This window comes from Schistocerca gregaria, chromosome 2 (genome assembly GCF_023897955.1).
Source record: "Schistocerca gregaria isolate iqSchGreg1 chromosome 2, iqSchGreg1.2, whole genome shotgun sequence".
Taxonomy (NCBI): domain Eukaryota; kingdom Metazoa; phylum Arthropoda; class Insecta; order Orthoptera; family Acrididae; genus Schistocerca; species Schistocerca gregaria.
The window spans coordinates 896738685-896760760 of record NC_064921.1 but is presented as its reverse complement, the minus strand read 5'-3'; positions in this window follow the sequence as shown (position 1 = coordinate 896760760).

Genomic DNA, 22076 nt, shown 5'->3' with positions numbered 1-22076 from the left:
CGCTCCGGACAGTCGGTGGCCTGGCTCGTGGGTGAGCCCTGCAGGGCCGCGTCGCCGCTCTGACCATTACAGAGGGCCGAAGAGAGGTCTGAGGCCCCACTCCAAAGTACTCTGGGCGGCACTTCAGGCACCAAGATATGCCAACCACAACACGTGACATGCTGGTAGTTTTAGGTTTCCGGCAGGAATACGTGTTATGGATAGATGTTTCGCCTTTAAGTCAGGTAACACTGGAGTTTTAACTTATCAAGAGATCTAGAACGACATTTCATCCAAGAGTACGAGTTCTGTCGTATACAGAAGATTTATGTGTTTATACTCGTAGCGATAGCTTTATTGATTGTCAGCAGCAGATGGATAACACTAGGATACTGTTCAATGAATGGCGTTATGAGTACTGCCTCGACGTAACACCTCATAATTTTTTTTAACCAGATACTTGCCTACCATGTTATAAATATTACCTCCAATTTTCAGAGCTTAATTCGTGCCACAAAGGATGTCAAAGCATTGTTTCAGCCAATACGCAGTGCCACGTTCAGTTTCTAAATTACTCTGTCCTTGTTAGCAGTGTTTTATCATTTCCTGCCATCAGACAAGACATCTGTGGACAATATGAGGATGTGAGCCCATTTGCTTACAAATAATTACGATTTATTAAAGAAATGCTCTCACGGTGGAACACAAACCAAAACCAAAGCTTTAAGTACCTTATCTAGAAGAGATGCCCAAAGACACCATTTTGCTCATATACTATTGTTAAAATTTTCGTATATGATGCTTTTTTGGTGTTCAATGACAAAAACAGTCGAAGGATCAAAAGACTTACGAGAACATGATTTAATGCGGATTGCTTCACCGAAAACCCATTGAAAAAGATTGATGACGTGCGTATTACTTTTTCGGAAGTGTCAGTGAAGGATACCGCCAAAAGCGCACACCAGAACGATCAGACTAGAAGGAAAGAGCTACTTGATAACTAAAGAGATCCGCTGTATGGTTATAGCCAACATGCATTTCCCCCAACTTTAATTTTTATGTACTACGAACTTGTGCTGTTGAACTAATGAAGACGGAAAGGTGATATTTGCTACAGAATTTGTAAATAATATTACACAACATAATGTGCCTCCCCCCATGAACCATAGACCTTGCCGCTGGTGGGGAGGCTTGCGTGCCTCTGTTGGGAGGAGAGGCCAGACAAACGTGTAGTTCCTGAAGAGGGCCAGCAGCCTTTTCAGTCGTTGCAAGGGCAACAGTCTGGATGATTGACTGATCTGGCCTTGTAACACTAACCAAAGTTGCCTTGCTGTTCTGGTACTGCGAACGGCTGAAAGCAACGGGAAACTGCAGCCGTAATTTTTCCCGAGGGCATGCAGCTTGACTGTATGATTAAATGATGATGGCGTCCTCTTGGGTAAAATATTCTGGAGGTAAAATAGTCCCCATTCGGATCTCCGGGCGGGTACTACTCAAGAGGACGGTGTTATCGGGAGAAAGGAAGCTGGCGTTCTGCGGATCGGAGTGTGGAATGACAGATCCCTTAATCGGGCAGGTACGTTAGAAAATTTAAAAGGGAAATGGATAGGTTAAAGTTAGATATAGTGGGAATTAGTGAAGTTCGGTGGTAGGAGGAACAAGACTATTTGTCAGGCGAATACAGGGATATAAATACAAAATCAAATAGGGGTAATACTGGAGTAGGTTTAATAATGAATAAAAAAGTAGGTGTACGGATAAGCTACTACAAACAGCATAGTGAACGCATTATTGTGGCCAAGATAGACACGAAGGCCACGACTACTACAGTAGTACAAGATTATATGCCAACTAACTCTGCAGATGTCCAAGAAATTGATGAAATGTATGGTGAGATAAAAGACATTATTCAGGTAGTGAAGGGAGACGAAAATTTAATGGTCATGGGTAACTTGAATTCGTCAGTAGGAAAAGGGAGAGAAGGAAACATAGTAGGTGAATACGGATTGGGACTAAGAAATGAAAGAGGAAGCCGCCTGGTAGAATTTCGCGGAGAATTTCGCGCGAGCATAACTTAATCATAGGTAAAACTTGGTTTAAGAATCATGAAAGAGGGTTGTATACATGGAAAAACTCTGAAGATACTAAAAGGTATCAGATAGATTATATAATGGTAAGATATAGATTTAGGAACCAGGTTTTAATTTGTAAGACATTTACAAGGGGAGATGTGGACTCTGACCACAATCTATTGGTTATGAACTGTAGATTAAAACTGAGGAAACTGCAAAAAAGGTGGGAATTTTAGGAGATGGGACCTGGATAAACTGACTAAACCAGAGGTTGTACATAGTTTCAGAGAGAGCATAAGGGAACAATTGACAGGAATGGGGGAGAGAAATACAGTAGAAGAAGAGCGGGTAGATTTGAGGGATGACATCTGAAGGCAGCAGAGGATCAGATAGGTAAATAGACGAGGCCCAGTAGAAACCCTTGGGTAACAGAAATATTGAATTTAATTGATGAAAGGATAAAATATAAAAAATGCAGTAAATGAAGCAGGCAAAAAGGAATACAAACGTCTCAAAAATGATATTGACAGAAAGTGCAAAATGGCTAGGCAGGGATGGCTAGAGGAGAAATGTAAGGATGTAGAGACTTATCTCACTAGGGGTAAGATAGATTCTGCCTACAGGAAAATTAAGGAGACCTTTGGAGAAAGGAGAACCACTTGCATGAATATCAAGAGCTTTGATGGAAACCCAGTTCTACGCAAAGAAGGGAAAGCAGGAAGGTGGAAGGAGTATATAGAGGGCCTATACAAGGGCGATGTACCTGAGGACAATATTATGGAAATGGAAGAGGATATAGATGAAGATGAAATGGGAGATATGATATTAGGTGAAGAGTTTGACAGAGCATTGATATACCTGAGTCGAAACAAGGCCTCCGGAGTAGACAACATTCCATTAGAACTACTGACAACCTTGGGAGAGCCGGCCCTGACAAAACTCTACCATCTGGTGAGCAAGATGTATGAGACAGGCGAAATACCCTCTGACTTCAAGAAGAATATAATAATCCCAATCTCAAAGAAAGCAAGTGTTTACAGATGTGAATATTACCGAACTATCAGTTTAATAAGTCACAGCTGCAAAATACTAACGCGAATTCTTTACAGACGAATGGAAAAACTGATAGAAGCCGACCTCGGGGAAGATCAGTTTGGATTTGGTAGACATGTTGGAACACGTAAGGCAACACTGACTCTACGACTTATCTTAGAAGAAAGATTAAGGAAAGGCAATCCTACGTTTCTAGGATTTGTTGCCTTAGAGAAAGCCTTTGACAATGTTGATTGGAACACTCTCATTCAAAATGTGATGGTGGCAGAGTTAAAATACAGAGAGCGATAGACTATTTACAATTTGTACAGGAAGCAGATTGCAGGTATAAGAGTCGAGTGGTATGTAAGGGAAGCAGTGGTTGGGACGGGAGTGAGGCAGGGTTGTAGCCTATCCCCGATAATATTTTGATTAGCAAATGACACACTTAAAGTAGTAAAGGAGTTTTGCTATTTGGGGAGAAAAATAACTGATGATGGTCGAAGTAGAGAGGATATAAAATGTAGACTGGCAATGGCAAGTAGAGCGTTTCTTAAGAAGAGGAATTTGTTAACACCGAGTATTGATATAAGTGTCAGGAAGTTGTTTCTCAAAGTATTTGTATAGAGTGTAGCCATGTATGGAAGTGAAACGTGGACGATATATAGCTTAGACCAGAAAAGAATAGAAGCTTTCGAAATGTGGTGCTACAGAAGAATGCTGAAGATTAGATGGGTAGATCACATAACTAATGAGGAGATATTGAATAGAATTGGGGAAAAGAGGATCTTGTGGCACAACTTGACTAGAAGAAGGGATCGGTTGGTAGGACATGTTCTGAGACATCAAGGGATCACCAATTTAGTATTGGAGGGCAGCGTGGAGGGAAAAAATCGTAGAGGGAGACCAAGAGATGGATACACTAAGCAGGTTCAGAAGGATGTAGGTTGCAGTAGGTACTGGGAGATCAAAAATCTTGCACAGGATAGAGTAGCATGGAGAGCTGCATCAAACCAGTCTCAGGACTGAAGACCACAACAACAACATCAACAACATCCTGTGGTATAAAATTTCTCAAAGTGCATTACTTTGCACAACTTTTGTCATATTTACGTGAAATAAAATCTGCTGTGTTACATAAACATAAATTTAAAAAGTTGGTGCAAAAGTTCTGAGACTGATATTAAAAGACTGGTATGCATATTTGTTTATCAAATTTCAAAGAAAATCTACAATTTTTTAAAAGTGATAAGTTAATTCACCCAAGAGATAATGTTTCCCAGGTGTTAATAAGAGTTCTAAAGTATCCATAAAAAATTCTGATCAAAATATTTGACCAAAAAAAAAGTATATCCAAAAACGTTATGTTTACAGATGCAAACTTCAGGTAAAATACGTCTCAGACAGTTAAAGTTACATTAGCTCACACATAGCTGCGTATTTTTTCGTGTGTTTCCCTTTAACAAAGTTAGAAGCAAAAGACTTAGACCATTTATATTCTCCTGCTAAAGCATGCTAAAGTGTTTAGATATTTACGTCAATCTCATTAATCATGTAATTCAAAAATGTGAAGGTGCCATAATCATCCTTCGTTCTTTGAAACTCGTTTGTTGGGGAGCAGCACCAAGAATCTTCATTAACATATGTCAAGCGCCAATAAGACCTTACATGGGCTGCTGATACATATGTTATGGCCAAACAACGCAAAATAGACTAGAAAAACTACGTAAGTCACAGTAGAAAGCTATCAAAGTGTGTATTGGGACTTTCCAATCGATTCCCACCAACACTTTGCTGGTGGAAGTAAATGAAATGTTGTTAGAGCTACACACTGTCAAATTCCTCTTGAAACGTTTTCACTTCTTAAATGGAAATTCATTAGCTAAGATTAGATATCTTACGAAAAAAGCTATGCAGCCAGGTGTTGGACTATGACCAAACCTCCAACCTTAGTAAAAGTTTGCTTCGATGCTTCGTCTTTCCGTGAATACATTGCCACTTCCCGTAATATGAGCTGATTCAGAATGACCTTGGCTAACACCTCAGTGAAGCTGCATATCACGTAGCATCTTCCATTCAGCAGCGGTTCATTGAATGAGAACATCTAAGCTGCAAAGTAGCAACAGGGACACCGTCAAGACAGATATTTACAGACTGGTCTAAACGTCTAAAATAGACGGGGAACGAAGTGCATTCACAGATGGCAAGACAAGTTCAAGGCCCCTAGAGTTGCGTCCATACTCACTGTAGAAGACATAGCTATTTTAGAGTTATTTAAATAGGCAAAATAAACTCAAGAAAGGACAATCTTAATACAGTAGCCGGCCAGACTGGCTGACCGTTTCTAGGCGCTTCAGAGTGGAACCGCGCGACCGCTACGGTCGCAGGTTCGAATCCTGCCTCAGGCATGAATGTGTGTGATGTCCTTCAGTTAGTTAGGTTTAAGTAGTTCTAAGTTCTAGTGGACTGATGACCTCAGATGTTAACTCCCACAGTGCTCAGAGCCATTTCAACAATTTTTAATGCAGTATTATGAGATTCACGCTCATCATTGATGGTGCTGAAATGTTACGAAGTCAAAAATATTAAAAATTAACTAGTATATCGCATTGTAGAAGCGGTGCACGAGATTACCGCGTAATTAAGATGACTGTCACATTACAGGTGAAAGCTCACAGCAGAATGGAGGCAAGTGAAAAAGTAAATACTTTGGCCAAGGATGCTGTGTACACTGGTTAACTGAAATATGTTTAACAGCCATCCGATGATCTTCTCCTTATCATACTCTAATCAGGCCCCGGCAGAATGCAAACCTCCAGCTATGTAGTGGTAATGGCACGACTTCGCTTCAATCACGGGAGATGCCGACGACAACTCTCCCGTCTGAATATGATCACACGTTCTTCATGTGATTGCTGCACTGAGGAAGATGCTACTCATATTTCCTTTGGCTGCCACAGAAGGTACCAAGAAACTACAAAACTATTACAGCATCTGATGCCCTCTGCAAATGCCTTACCTACAAACATTAATATCCTTTTAGCAACAGAAAACCCAAAAGTGTACAAACTACTAAACGATTTCATAACATAGAGTCAAATAAGAACATAGGAAAAGAGATTTTTTTACACTGTAATACACTAAGCACGTTAATTTGTTTATATTACTAACTTAAGTTCAGTTTAAATGGATGTAACAGATGATTGAGATTTTTTTTATGGTCGGAAGCTGGCTGTGTGGCTGATGCGCAACAACTGTCAATATATAATACAAAGGGACAGCAATAAATAAAAATGAATTCCTTGTTGTTGAGGCGTACACTGTAGTAGCTGTACTGCGAAGAAAGGAGAAAGTGATAAATATTTATGAAACAGATTTCAAGAAGATATTTTCAGATTAATGGTTCCTATCAGTTTCTGTCACCAACTGACATGATGGTAAGGCGTCATCACAGTACGCTTGAGGATAAATTAAAATAACAATTGTCATATTCAATATTTCAAAAATACTGGGTTTTTATATCTACACATCAACTGATGTCATTAATATCTGGACTACTAACATGAATGTGTCCTAAGACCTAGACTATGTAAGTATCTTTCGCTACCTTTTCCTTTTATCTTGCTAACTATTTGTTGCCTGACTGTGTTCGTAATGTGTCAAGACGCCCACCCCCAAGGTTTAGGTTAGAACACAGATGTTTAGTTGCCATCTTACTTCTTGACCGTCTTTTTCTTTGTCGTCAGTCAATCGATACAGCACCGTACAAATCCCTCTCGTCTTCTAACGTCTTTACCTCACTGGAACTTACATCCAACGCCTGCAGTTATTTGTTTGGTATATTCGTATATCTGTTGCTATTACAGCTTTACTTTTACTGCTCCCTCTAGTATCATGGAAGGTACTCCTCGATGATTTACAACAGTTTATAACATTCTCTGTCTTCTTATTCTTATTGTTTTCTACATATTTCTGTCCTTGCTGATTCTGCGAACAATCTGCTGCCTCCTAACCTTAACAGTTCATCTAATTTTGGGTATCCTTCTATAGCGCCACATCTCAAACGTTTTGAGTCTCAGAAGGATCACTTCCATACAATAGTGTGCTCAGAATTTTCTTAGCGGCATTAAGTCTAATGTGTGATACTAGTAGACTTTTTGGTCAGAAATACAGTCTTATCCTATGCTAGCTAATTTTCATGTCCTGCTTGGATCGTTCGTCATACGTTAATTCTCTTCCAAGGTAGCCGACCTCCTTTACTTTGTCTATGTCGTGGTCCCCAACTTTGATGTGATCACCAATGTCGTCTCCCTAACTCCTCATCTCTTACGTCTCTCGTCATTTTACTCTCAGACGATATTATGTGCTCAATTTCCTGTTCATTTCATTCACTGCGTTCTGTAGATACTACTCACTTCCACCAAGGATAGCAATGTCATGACCGAGCCGGCCGCGGTGGTCTCGCGGTTCTCGGCGCGCAGTCCGGAACCGTGCGACTGCTACGGTCGCAGGTTCGAATCCTGCAGCGGGCTTGGATGTGTGTGATGTCCTTAGGTTAGTTAGCTTTAAGTAGTTCTAAGTTCTAGGGGACTAATGACCACAGCAGTTGAGTCCCATAGTGCTCAGAGCCATTTGAACCATTTTTTTGTCATGACCGAAACTTATCTTTGATTTTCTTTCTTTCTGAATTTTTGTCCGGGTATACGTAGTGTATAGCAGACGTATTTCCCTACAGCTTACACCTGTTTTTCTGAGATTTTCAAACACCTTGCACCAATGTTACATTAGCGAACGATATTACTATGTCTGCTACTACTACGAAAGTGTCCTCATTTATCGTAGCCACGCTTCGACTGTCAAGCGCAACGCCAGAATTGTCTTCTGGTGCCATTACCACGCTCTAATCGACATAAGACATCCTCAGTTTTTTTTCATTTTTCTGTATATTAGTATTGTCAGCAACTTAGAAGCCTAACCCTCTAAGTCGATTGATCAGTAAACCACGAACATATCTGTCAATGCTACTTTTGGAATTGTGTATTTGACATTTTCTCGAATGTCTGGAGGCATGTCTACGCTGTCATAGATACTACACACGAAACTGAATCGTGTTTAGTTGTAACTTCCCTATGGTTTTAGAAATTAAAAGAAATATTGTCTATGCCTCACGCCTTATTTGACCGCAAGTCTTCCCATGCATTGTTAAATTCTGAGTCTAACACTTGATCTCGTATTGACAGCCATTTTGTCTTTTATCACGTTATCAGACACTTTCCCCCCCCCCCCCCCCCCCCCCATACAAGAGAATGAATGAAACCGACACGCTGAAATCAACACTGTAATACGCCGAAAGAAATGTAGTGCCAGAACTTTAGCTGCTAAGTTACAGTAAAAGTGTTTGAAAGAGGTTGAAATTATTCACTTTTGACGCATGAAGAATTACTTATAATAGCGGTTTGTACTCCCTGTTCTGTGCGGCACTCGACCGGCATATAAGCAGACATATAAGCAGACGCAACAGTGCCAAAGGGAGTAGCGCCACATAGTACAAAGTCCCAAGTGCACAAACGTAAATTTTGAGCTCTTAAACCATACCAAAACTGTCTGAGAGCGTAAATTTTGTTAATAACTTGCAGTTCATATCGACAATTAAGGTATTTAAGAGATGTAATCGTTATAAAGTTATAAATAGAGAAAAGAAGAACACGACAGAGCTGGTATCATGTTACGTTAAAGTCCACTTCTACCGAACGGGATTTTAATAAGTTGACTTGCAATATTTTACAACAGTTTCTGTAACACGGCCCTTATGACAACTTTTGAATGATGTATATTTCACAGTTCCTTGTTTATTATCAGTAGTCGTCACAAATGCGAAGTGACTACTGGATGACGAAGACAAACATTCTCACTTCACAAGGAACACCTGACAAAAAGAAAAATTAATTCGTTCAGTCACTTCAAAGTGATTACTAATGTTTTATTTTAATCTCACTAAAAGGGCCTAGAAATGATAGTGGCTGTTGTTCTGCGTACTGCGCTGCGCATCAGGTACCCTTGGTCAAATTCGTAACTTTGGTGATGCAAACTGACAATGCAGAAATCACTGAAGTTTAGCAGTGCTGTTTTAATGATAAAATAGAAATGACAAACGGCTGTCAGAAATTAAATTGTTTGTTGAAAAACATTTTTATTGAGAAGATGAATAACTCTCTTAGCTTCCGGTACGATCCGAATTACATTTGTTCGTTCTACTTAAGACAGAGACGTAGTTATTTCTAGGCCAAAAATCCAACAAAAGCAATGAATTATTTTCTGCTAATGGCAAGACGTTTCGGATGTAACATTGAATATTATTCTCTTCCATTTTTGCAGATTTTGCTACATCGAGTACAAGACGTTTCCAAGCCAACAGTCCGTTCCCTGAAATTCTGATCCTAGTTTGCCTTGATGTTCTTGAAGACAAAGATAAAAGCAGCAGAAACAATAAGCCACTGCTACTTAACACTGAAATTGATGTATATGAATGAATCTCATTACTCAACTACAGCAAAAGGGACCCTGTTTTTCGATCGAAATAATGAAGGCCGGTTTGCACGCAATCTGATTGATTGTTTTTATACACAGCTTTTGCGGTTTAACAAGAAGCATACTCTCCAGATCAGCTACGAATTTGACTATAGTATTACCGATTAATGATATACCCTCTACACGTCCATTTGAAGTAAGCGTCGTAATTTTGCTGCTACCACTCCTGTATAATTTTCTGAAGCTGTTTAACCAGATCCAAGAATCCTGTAAGTTAGTAAAGTTCAAATAACCTGTAATTCAGAGTGCCCAGTCTCATAGATATGCCTCGATAACGGCGGATTGACTGGCACGAGCAGTTCTAAATCTTACGAATAGTTTCTCTTCCACACTTCTGCGATTTCACTGTCATGCATATTTCGTACGTCGTGAAAATCTTTCTTCTTAAATAATGTTCAGATTTTACGAAGCTAAAGCGGCGTTGCACACTCTTTAAATTTAATCGTTTTTCCCTCCTTCGTTTAACCAAAAATATTGCATCCTTTTCTTTCTCAAAGAAAGCTATTACTGCGCATGTTTTCTTTGGAGTCGAAAGAAACACTGTTTTCTTTCTAGACTTTACTTAGCACAACAATTACCATTCGAACCACAATTCACGGAATCCTGCGAATTATTTCCTACTGTTTCTGATATTTCCACAATTTCTAACGAAATGTCGACATCATTCAAACGAATGTCCATTGATAATAAATCACAGATATTTAGATCCTTATGGAAAGTAGGTGGTTTCGATTGCATTCCGATACCACGTTAGTCATATTTCAATTCTCCAAAGTTGAAAACATTCATGAGATTCCACATGAATGTGAAACTCTAGAAGCAGTACAATAGCACAGACGCTATTAGGAAACATATATCAATAAATCACAAAGAAAATGAATTCAGTTTAATCTTCATTGATAACACTTAACGATATCCTATGCAACTGTAAAATTGTCAGTACCTCTTCAATAGTACTCCCTACTATGGTATTCATTATGGAAGCATTCACAGCCTCCGAAAACCTTATCTTCTATGTTCATTCTATCTCACGATTCTATTAATCTTCAGGATATTCTTCATCACTACTACGGTTAAATTGTGGTCTGAATAGACGTCTGTTCCTTAGTGCACCTTATAATCCAAAATTATTTCAGGATCTCTGGCTCATTGTGTTTTAATCCAGATGGTACACTCCTATGTCTCCCAGCTATTTCCAAATATACCACCTCCTCTTGTGATTGTTGCAGAATGCATTCGCTGTTTTCATCTGAAGAACTCTACTAGTATTCTCCTCCCTCATTCGTACTTCCGAGGCCATATTCTCTCATTACACTACCTTCAATTACTTCCCCTATGACTGCGTTCCAATTCCCCATGGTTATTAGATTTTCATCATACTTTACATCCTAGTTGTAATGTTGACATGTTTACCTTAATTATTGTTGACGATAGTTTGCTGTTGATTCTGATAAGCAGAATCCTCTCAGTGGAATATTCAAACATAATCCTATCATTTACTTGTTCTAAGGAATTCACTCTCTGACTCATCTTCCTATTCATAACGAATCCTACTCCTGCAACACCATTTTCTGCTGTGCCGATACTACCCCGTACTTACGTAACGAGAAATCCTGATCTTATTTCCTTTTATCCTTCTCAGATTTTCTGTCCTCCCTACCTCAAACTTTTCAAGCTCCGACTCGTAGAATATTATGAGGACAGATCCGAATGCTGCGTCAATGACACTTTTTCGATTGCACGTCACATTTCCTGTGGATACAGACTGTCTTTGTTGGAGTAGTAACCATTGCTTTCACCGTCCTTATGCCGTATATCATGGGTTATTTTTCTGACTTTTAGGGGTAGCTGCACAAGCCAGGGGCAAGAAGGTGGCACGAACTTCTGTCAGCCATTCCGTCCTCTTAGAAAATGGTTAAAATGGCTCTGAGCACTATGCGACTTAACTTCTGAGATCATCAGTCGCCTAGAACTTAGAACTAATTAAACCTAACTAAGCTAAGGACATCACACTCATACATGCCCGAATCAGGATTCGAACCTGCGACCGTAGCGGTCGGTCGGCTCCAGACTGTAGCGCCTAGAACCGCACGGCCACTCCGGCCAGCCTCCGTCCTCTTAGACAAGGCTGTTGTTACAACTACAGTAACTTCTTACAACGAATGTCTTCGGCTGCTATTGCTGATGACTTTTATTCGAAACATAAGCAAAGACTATATTTGAACCTGGAACCAAGTACGTTCTTATTACCGGTCAAAGATGCTAAGGAAATCTGTTTCTGAACTGAAACTCAGCGAAAGAGACATTTTACCTAATTATGTTGCCGCACAGCTTAACCATAAGAAGTATGTGTTTCAAGTTATTTACAATTAACAGGGAATTATTAATAATATGATGTAATAATAATAATAATAATAATAATAATAATAATAATGATAATGATAATAACAATATAATAATAATAGTTAATGTAATGGTAAAAACGCCTACAATAGCTGTCAAAGTTTTATATCCCAAATACATGCCTTTTTAATGTTATAAGGTGTTTTAGTTCTGTTTGCAGAACATCTTTATATTATATTAGACGCTCTCTGAAGTGCTTTTAGATGTAAATCTAAGAAATTAGACAGTAAAATTTTAATAATTGCTAGAAAGTTTAAGTTCTTTCTTAAAATAAGAATTTCACATGTATTCCAAGAAAACGAATATCTGATACACTTGTTAATCATAAGAAGAATTTCTCCAGTTCTTTTTGGATGAAAGTGAACTGTCCAAAATATTGTTCATTAAACTGCACACATATGAAATCAAACAGGAAATGGAAACTCTGTCAGTTTGTTCTCTTACACTTAAAATAGTAATAATTAGAATAAATTTTTAGAAACGTTGCACCAAATAATTGTTTGTCGCATCTCATTCTCAAAATTGGTATCAAAACAATGTTGGGTCTATTTTCTTTGTCATTTAACTTGATTTATCCCACCTTTCTTGTCCCATCAGAAAATTGTGTGGCTTAATGCTTTTAATTCCCATTTAATTACCATTTTCTTTCTTAACCTCTCGAGGATCTTTCATTGATAACTGCGCACTGACAGTCCTCGTCCAGTTCACAGTGGCAGTAAGACTCCATTGTTACAATGAGTAACATAGAATAAATTCCTTTTTATCAGTGACCTTATGTTTGGAGAGATAAATATGAAGTGTACAAAAGCCAGACTAATGAATCGTGTATATACCCAGGGAAAAATTTCCAGTCTATTCTCAATAATTGGTCGACGTTTACCTTATTAATGGTTTTTTCGCCTAATTCCACATGGCAATCGTTTCATTGCATAAGAAAAAGATGCGATGTTTTCTTGTTTCTTCCCCTTAAGAGTCAAGTTTTATTTATGTTTTCACTTTTTTTATTGAAACATAAAAATTCTTTTGGAAATCTGAAGAAATTAATGACATACGGATTTCTTTTGATCCAGCTACTTCTTCCTTTTACCAAGTGTTATTTCCTTAAAAAGTTTTTATTAAAGTTCTTCTTAATAAAAAATTAAATAATAAATAAGAGTTACCATTTCGTGTAACATAGGAACTAGCGGGAAAACAGTAATTTCTCTTTCGGTGTCTGTACGTTCCTTGACTCTTGTTTTGAAGTCCTTTGGCTCTGTCTCTCTTTTGTTATAGAAACGAAATTTTCAAAGAATTCTGATATTGCGCCTAAATTCGATCTATGGAAAGAGAAAAATTTCCTTCTTGTTTGAAAAGTACGAAGAAATCTTAACCTTTGTTTTAACAGTTCGTTCTCACTGTATCGGCATTATATTAAAGTGCCTAAGTTGCATATTTTAAGTACAAATATTACCATATTTATGAGTAATTACTGTCTTCTCCGGTTGTAAATTACTTCTTTTTAGTTCCAGTAGCCATATATGCTGACCCTGATCTTATACTTGGTTTGGATTGTGGTCTGAAATTAGGATTCATGTATCTTTTTTTTTTATTTCCTCTGGGTGCTCCTTGACCCTCTCATCCACAACTTCTGTCCGGTGTTGCCTCCTTCACAACTGTGCGGAGACAATTCGTGCACAGCTATATCTTCAGTGTCGCTTTCGTTTTGATCACTATTGCTAGTTTCTGAGGGTTACTCGTTTAATAATTTTTTCCCTCGTTGTAACTAGACGCAGAAGTTTTTCCCTTCGACATTTTGAGCAAACTTTGGCTTTTATGTGCTACCGGTGACAGTTCTGTTGTTTAAATTGGTGAACATGCCGCTGCTTTCGCTGATGAACCATCGATGGCGTTTCAAGCTCTTTTTCATTATTACCACCATTTCCTTCATTCTGAACAGCGTCAATCGCGCACATTTCTCTGTTATTTATTTTAAGTTGTCCGAATGCAATTGCAATGTAACTTAAACGTTCGTGGCCTTTGCAGTTTGTTGCCTCTGACATTATGTGTAACAGGTGTGCTTTATTCTTCAACTCTACTGCTAGCCTCGGCTTGTCTGTTAGGTCGTGTATCAGTTTACCTAATTCCTAAATTTTCATGCGTATCGTCACATATGCCCAGATACGTCAATGTACGTTCTTTTAAAATATTTCGAATATCACTAATGTGTTCAAGCTTATTGTTCACAGTCTCTCGTACATTAATAGTACCTAAAGCGGCGCCGTGTGCTGTCCGTTTTCGGTTTAGTACTTACTGATGCCACCATGAACTGCCAAAGAACAGATGATCACGTTTATAGACCCATATCTTTGACGTCAGTCTGTTGTAGAACTATAGGACATGTCACATACTGGACAGTTATGTCGTTTTTGGAGAACGGAAATCTCCATAAGAATCAACATTGATTCCTTCAATAGAATATTTGCGAAATATAGCTTAATCTGTTCCTCCATTAGATGTGCACCGCAGTATACAACGGCGTTCAGGTTTTGTGTCGTGTTCGTTGTCTTCAGGAAGGCATTTGACACAGTCTTGCGCTGGTCTTTAGTGAAAAAGAAAGAGCTTATCGAGTATCGCATCAAAACTTACATGACATCCTTGCAGGCAGAACTCATCGCGTCGCTCTTAAAGCAGAAAAATCAGTAGGGGTAGAGGTAGTATCCGGGGTTATCCAAGAGAGCGTGGTAGGAGCATTATCGTTTACAATCTATATACATCACGTAGCTGAAAGCGTCGGTTGTTCTTTAAGACTGTTCACAAACTATGCGGTTGCATAGCAACGCCAGGAGAAAGTGTCGATATGCATAATAAACTGCAGAGGACTGATGACTGGTGCAGGATCTGGCAGTTGACTCACAACGTAAATAAATGTAACATATCGCATAAACTTAGGAAAAGAAATCTGCTACTGTAATGCGACACTACTAGTGAGAAATTGCTGGGAACAGTATCTACTGTAAAATACCTAGGTGTATCTATCGAGAGCCACCTTACGTGCAACGGCCACATAAAACAAACAGTAGGAAAGGCAGGTACCAGAGTGAGAGTAATAGGAAGAAGCTTAACGACATGTAACTCATCCACGAAGAAAGTATCTTGCAGGGCGACAGATTCCTAAGTGTTGTGTATAGTCTGCGTTCCTTACCAGGAATGATTGGTAGAAGAGACAGTGAAGATCCACGAAGAGCAGCGCGTTTCGTTGCGGGATCGTTTATTCGGCGCGAGTGCGTTACCGAGATTTTTAACAAACTTCCTTGGCAGACGTTAGAAGATGGGCACTGCACGTTAGGGAGGGGTTTGCTATTGTAGTTTCGAGACACCACTTTCCGGTAACAGTGGGACAACATATTACTTCCTCCCACATAATCTCGCGTAATGTCCACGAGGAGAAACGTTCTTCCCACGGGCTGTTAGCGATTGTAGCAGAGAATAGTGGGAGGGGGGCGGAGGTTATATCATTCACTGGTTCCAAAAGTAGCCTCCGCCATACTCTATTAAGTGGCTTGCGGACTGCGATGTAGATAGATGGCCGAAAATAAAGATTACCACTTAGTTGAGTTCATGAAGAAATTTTTGTCTGGGACACTCCTATGTAATATGATCTGTTACATGATGTACAAAACAAACCGGTAATTACAACATGCATATATTGTATGCTCGATAGCTCCCGTGCTCATTACGGACGGGCTAATAATTTTTTTAACTTTTATTTTTTATGACTGTTCACCAATGGAGCTTAGCCATTTACTTCATTATATAAAACTTGTGTCTGTGTGGATATGTGTAATTATATGCGTCTGCTGTGTTCTTGATTTATTTTAGATGTGGAAAATCTGTTAGATTCAACTTCATGTAATTTTTAATAAATACTTCTGAACATGATGGAAAAAATTAATTTCATTTCGATACTTTAGAGGTGAGTGTGATTGCTGTGGGTTTCCATTGTGACTGGCCGTTGGATTTTAATGTACTGTAAGGTACTGGTAAGTGATTGGAGGAGAGGAGAGGGAAGGGGTGCGGAGGTGGGAGAGGGGGCATTAGGAACCACAAGTGGGATTCTCCGCCAAGTTTTAATATTTATTTAATTTTCGCAAGCGCCATTAAGCATTTTTGATTTTAGAAACCCGCCACCTTTCTTTTTTTCCTGCCACAATAAGAGATTGTAGTATCGCGACTTTGGGGCTGACTAGTGGCGAAAACTTGAACTGTGTCCCAAATATCTCGTATTTGTGCTACTATCATGACTTGCTTCGCAACGCAACACACGTTTAGTTTATGAAGAAAGTACTAACAAAATTGCAATATTTTGTACCATTCTACACTGAACAGCCAGAGACCCTGGTACACCTGCCTCTTATAGGACCCTCACGAGCACACAGACGTGCCACAACACGTTGTAGCATGGACTCGACTAATGTCTGAGGTAGTGCTGTAAGGAACTGACAGTATGAATCCTGCAGGGCTGTCCATAAATCCGTAAGAGTGGGAGGGTGTAGAGATCTTTTCTGAACAGTACGTTGCAAGGCATTCCAGATACACTCAATATTGTATATGTCTGCGGAGTTTGGTGTCCAGTGGAAGCGTTTAAACTCAGAGCAGTCTTCCTGGAGCCACTCTGTAGGAATTCTGGACGTTCCAGGTGTCGTATAGTCCTGCTGGAGTTCCCCAAGTCCATCTGCATGTACAATGGACAAAAATGGATGCAGGTGATCAGAAAAGATGATTATGTACTTTTCACCTGTCAAACTATTACCTAGACGTAACAGGGGTCCCATATTACTCCAATTGCACACGTCCCAAACCATTACTGAGCCTCCACCAGGTTGAACAGTCCCCTTATGACATGCAGCGTCCATGGATTTATGAGTTTGTCTCCATACCCGTACACGTCCATCCACTCGATGCAATTTGAAACGAGACTCGTCCGACTAGGCAACATGTTTCCAGTCATTAACAGTCCAATCTCAGTGTTCACGGGCTCAGGCGAGGCGGAAAGCTTTGTGTCATGCTGTCATCAAGGGTACACGAGTGGGCCCTCGTCTTCGAAATCCCATATCGATGACGTTTCGATGAATGGTTCGCTCGCTGACACATGTTGATGGTCCAGTATTGAAATCTGCAGGAATTTGCGATTTGCGGAAAGGTTGCAATTCTGTCACACTGAACGATTCTTTTCAGTCGTCGTTGGTCCCGTTCATTCAGGATCTTTCCCCAGCAGCGGTGATGTATGAGATTTGATGTTTAACCGGCTTCCTGATATTCACGGCACACTCGTGAAATGGTCGTACAGGAGACGCTGTGTCCCGTCGCTCGTGAACCGACTATAACAGCACGTCCAAACTCACTTACACTATGTATCAAATGTATCCGGACACCTGGCTGAAAATTGCATACAAGTTCGAAGAGTCGTCCATCGGTAATGCTGGAATTCGATATGGTGTTGGACCGCCCTTAGCCTTGATCAGAGCTTCCACTCTCACAGGCTTACATTCAGTCAGGCGCTGGAAGGTTTCTTGGGTAATGGCAGCCCATTCTTCAAGGAGTGCTGCACTGAGGAGAGGTATCGATGTCGGTCGGTGAGGCTTGGCACGAAATCGGTGTTCCAAAACATCCGAAAGGTTTTCTATAGGATTAAGGTCAGGACTCTGTGAAGGCCAGTCCGTTACAGGGATGTTATTGTTGTGTAACCACTCCGCCACAGGCCGTGGATTATGAACAGGTGCTGGATGTTGAAAGGTGCAGTAGCCACCCCCGAACTGATCTTCAGCAATGGGAAGCAAGACGGTGCTTAAAACATCATTGTAGGCCTTTGCTGTGATAGTGCCACGCATCACAACAAGGGTGCAAATCCCCTCCATTAAAAACACGACCACACCATTACATCAGCGCCTCCGAATTTTACTTTTGGCACTAAACATGCTGGCAGATGACGTTCACCGCCACACCCGCACCCTGCCATCGGATCGCCGCATTGTGTACCGTGATTCATCACACCATACAACTTTTTTTCACTGTTCATTGGTTCAATGTTTACGCTCCTTACCTCAAATGAAGCGTCTTCAGGTATTTAAAGGCGTGATTTGTGGATTATGAGCAGTCGCTCGGCCATTAAATCCAAATTTTGTCACCTCCTGCTTAGCTGTCATAGTACTTGCAGTATAACCTGATGCAGTTAGGAATTCCTGTGTGATGGTCTGGATAGATGTCTACCTTTTACACTTTACGACCCTCTTCAACTGTCGGCGGTATCTGTCACTCAACAGACGAGGTAGGCTTTTGTGCTGTACGTGTCCCTTCACGTTTCCAGTTCACAACAACATCGGAAACAATGGTCCTAGGGATATTTAGGAGTGTGGAAATCTCGCGTCCCGACGTATGATACAAATGACACCCATTCACCTGACCACGTTCGAAATCCATGAGTTCCTCGGAGCGCCCCATTCTGTTCTCTCACGATGTGTAATGACTGTTGAGGTTGCTGATATAGAGTACCTGGCAGTAGGTGACAACACAATGCACCTAATATTAAAAACGTATGTTTTTGGGGGTGTCTGGATAGTTTGGATCACTTCGTGTACATTTTGATTAGGTGCCATTGTGGTAGCAGTAACCGATCTAACGACTGCGCCATGCACTTACTGCTGCCTGTTTCTATATGTCTGTATTTGAATAAGCATGCATATAACCGTTTCTTTGACTCTTCAGTGTATATTGAATACAGTGTACCTTTTTAGTCTCGGTTTCCATTACGAATCCTCTAAATAAAGATTATGTTGATTCCTTTACTTGTTTTTTCTCTTTTTTCTACATGTTCAGGAAAATGAAAACGAGTTTGAACATAACACTTAAATGAACATTCCACTTCTGGAATACTCATTGGAGCACATCCGACTATGTATAGCTTATTGCATGCACCCTAAAGACTTGAACATTTATAGGTGACTATCTAAAACAAACATAAATGCGATTTAAATTTGTTTCTACAGAGGTGGGTTAAATACGTCAGCGAAGTGATAGAAAAAAATTATGTTCCATTTAACAAAATTACAAGTCATTATTGCAGCTCACTGGAAAATACGTAGCTAAATGAACTACATTCACATACGTCACAGAAATAATAGCTTTTCTTTTATTTAAGTATTGAAATATATATTCCTTTCACCTTTTATTATGTAGTTTAAGGTCTTAAACACCATGCCATGTGTGTTTAAGTATATTTTTATATGTTTGTTTTTTTATTAATGTGTGTGTGCTTGTTTAATGTCTTATGCCTAATTTTATGTTAAGCTGTAAATCATTGACATTATTGTTCTCATCTCAGTCGTTGTTTGATCATTGACCAAAGCGCTGCTTCCAGTACTGCAAACGTCTGATGTTAACATGTGTAGGTGTACTTCTCAGAGAGCTGAAAAACTCGAATACAGTATTGTTGAGGATTGATTGAGGATTGACTTGTCCCATAATACCTGAAGCGATGAAGTTAGGATACGCAATGTAGAGACACGATTTTCTTACAAAGCTTCACTTACGCTAAGTAATTTCCTGCTTACACATTATAGTATTAGTACATGTGCAGAGTGTTATCAGTGTACCGGAAACAGTGTTAAGGAATTTACGATTTTTAGCAGTCCATTACGCAAGCATCTAATTAATTCCAGAGTGCTCGGGTAGTAAATGAAATAACATGTGCACATCTCATTGAGCTCAAATCTGGCATCGACAGTTTATTACTGGCCGTTAATTAAAATACAGGAAAAAACCAGTAATAACATTTTCAGCCCGCAGGTTATTTGTGATGACGCCGAATGTCCTTTACATGCGGCAGCTCACTAGTCGACGCCCACACACATCGGTAATTTCATGATACGTCGCTGCAAAGGACATGTGTATCTCTCGCTGGACCACAAGAAAACCCGTTCAGATATCACTAGAGATTTCAGAATACTGCTACCATTTGTATCACTCAACATGTTATGTAGTGCGTATAAGCATTTCCGTCCAGACCAACAACTTCGGAGAAACAAATGTCGTACGGTACGTATATGTACACCATAAATTTCATTTTGAAATTAGTTGGTTTGTTGTGCCTGTAGCAGAGGGTTTCAGTTACTCTTCATTTGTTCGAAGAACATACGTAGCACAGTGTTTCGAGACAGTAGATTGGTGGGAACAAAGCTGAATATAATACTACGTATATTTTGGATTGTGTGTAACTTTATTCCCATATTGCAATGCTGACGTTGATGTAGACTGTTGAAGAGATCAAGTTCGCTATATGGTTAGTGTTGTTTTGTGCGCTCTGAACTGCGGTATGTTCCAGAGGACAACGTTGACTGGAGAAGATCACATTGGTTTTGGATTAAAAATGGCGGAGGGACACTCGTACGTTACTTGAGTATAGGAGAAGGGAGCTAGATGTTGCACATCTTATGTGAATATTACGTGCGAACGTAGGTCCTTTACTGTTCTTGATATACATTAATGACTTACCATTCCACATTGATGAAGATGCAAAGTTAGTTCTTTTTGCTGATGATACAAGTATAGTAATAACATCCAAAAACCAAGAACTAAGTGATGTAATTGTAAATGATGTTTTTCACAAAATTATTAAGTGGTTCTCAGCAAACGGACTCTCTTTAAATTTTGATAAAACACAGTGTATACAGTTCCGTACAGTAAATGGCACAACTCCAGTAATAAATATAGAATTTGAACAGAAGTCTGTAGCTAAGGTAGAATTTTCAAAATTTTTAGGTGTGTCCATTGATGAGTCGTTAAACTGGAAGCAACACATTGATGGTCTGCTGAAACGTCTGAGTTCAGCTACGTATGCTATTAGGGTTATTGCAAATTTTGGTGATAAGAATCTCAGTAAATTAGCTTACTATGCCTACTTTCATTCACTGCTTTCGTATGGCATCATATTCTGGGGTAATTCATCGTTGAGTAGAAAAGTATTCATTGCACAAAAACGTGTAATCAGAATAATTGCTGGAGCCCACCCACGGTCATCCTGCAGACATCTATTTAAGGATCTAGGGATCCTCACAGTAACCTCACAGTATATATATTCCCTTATGAATTTTGTTGATAATAATCGAACCCAATTCAAAAGTAATAGCAGTGTGCATACCTATAACACCAGGAGAAAGGATGATCTTCATTATGCAGGGTTAAATCTGACTTTGGCACAGAAAGGGGTAAATTATGCTGCCACAAAAGTCTTTGGGCACCTACCAAACAGCATCAAAAGCCTGACAGATAGCCAACTAACATTTAAAAATAAATTAAAAGAATTTCTAGATGACAACTTCTACTCATTGGCTGAATTTTTAGATATAAGCTAAGTAAAAAAAAAATCATTAGTGTCATGCAATATTTTGTGTAATGTAATTTCTTGTACAGACATCTTTTATTAACCTGACACGTTCCACATCATTACGAAGTGTCGTATTCATGATCTATGGAACAAGTATTAATCTAATCTAATCTAATCTGTGTGTGTGTGGTCAGTCGAAGCAATTCTATTACTCGGGTTTTATGTCGACTAAAACAAAGTATCCCTGTGAATGTTGACCTCTTAAATACACATTCAGTGATGAAGTAAGTGACACATGTAAGTCTTGAAAGCGATTAAGAGTATGTACTGTGTACCTTGTGACGGATGGCAGTCGTGATAAAAGTGGACAGAGTTTTGGGATGGAAGTACAGGGTGATATCAGATGGAAAATAGTTTAAAAACGTTTTACTGAGAAAACTGATATACGGCAAACATTTCCTTTAAGGTGCGATGTACGGCGAACGTATCCGTTAGGACAGTGCAGTGAAATTTGTCGTACGGCAGCCTACGACCGATGCCAGTGGCTATACTAACGGCATGACATCGCCAGCAGCGCCTCTCCTAGGCTCGTGACCATTTCCTAGACAAATGAGAAACCTTGGCCTGGCCAAATGAGAGCCGAT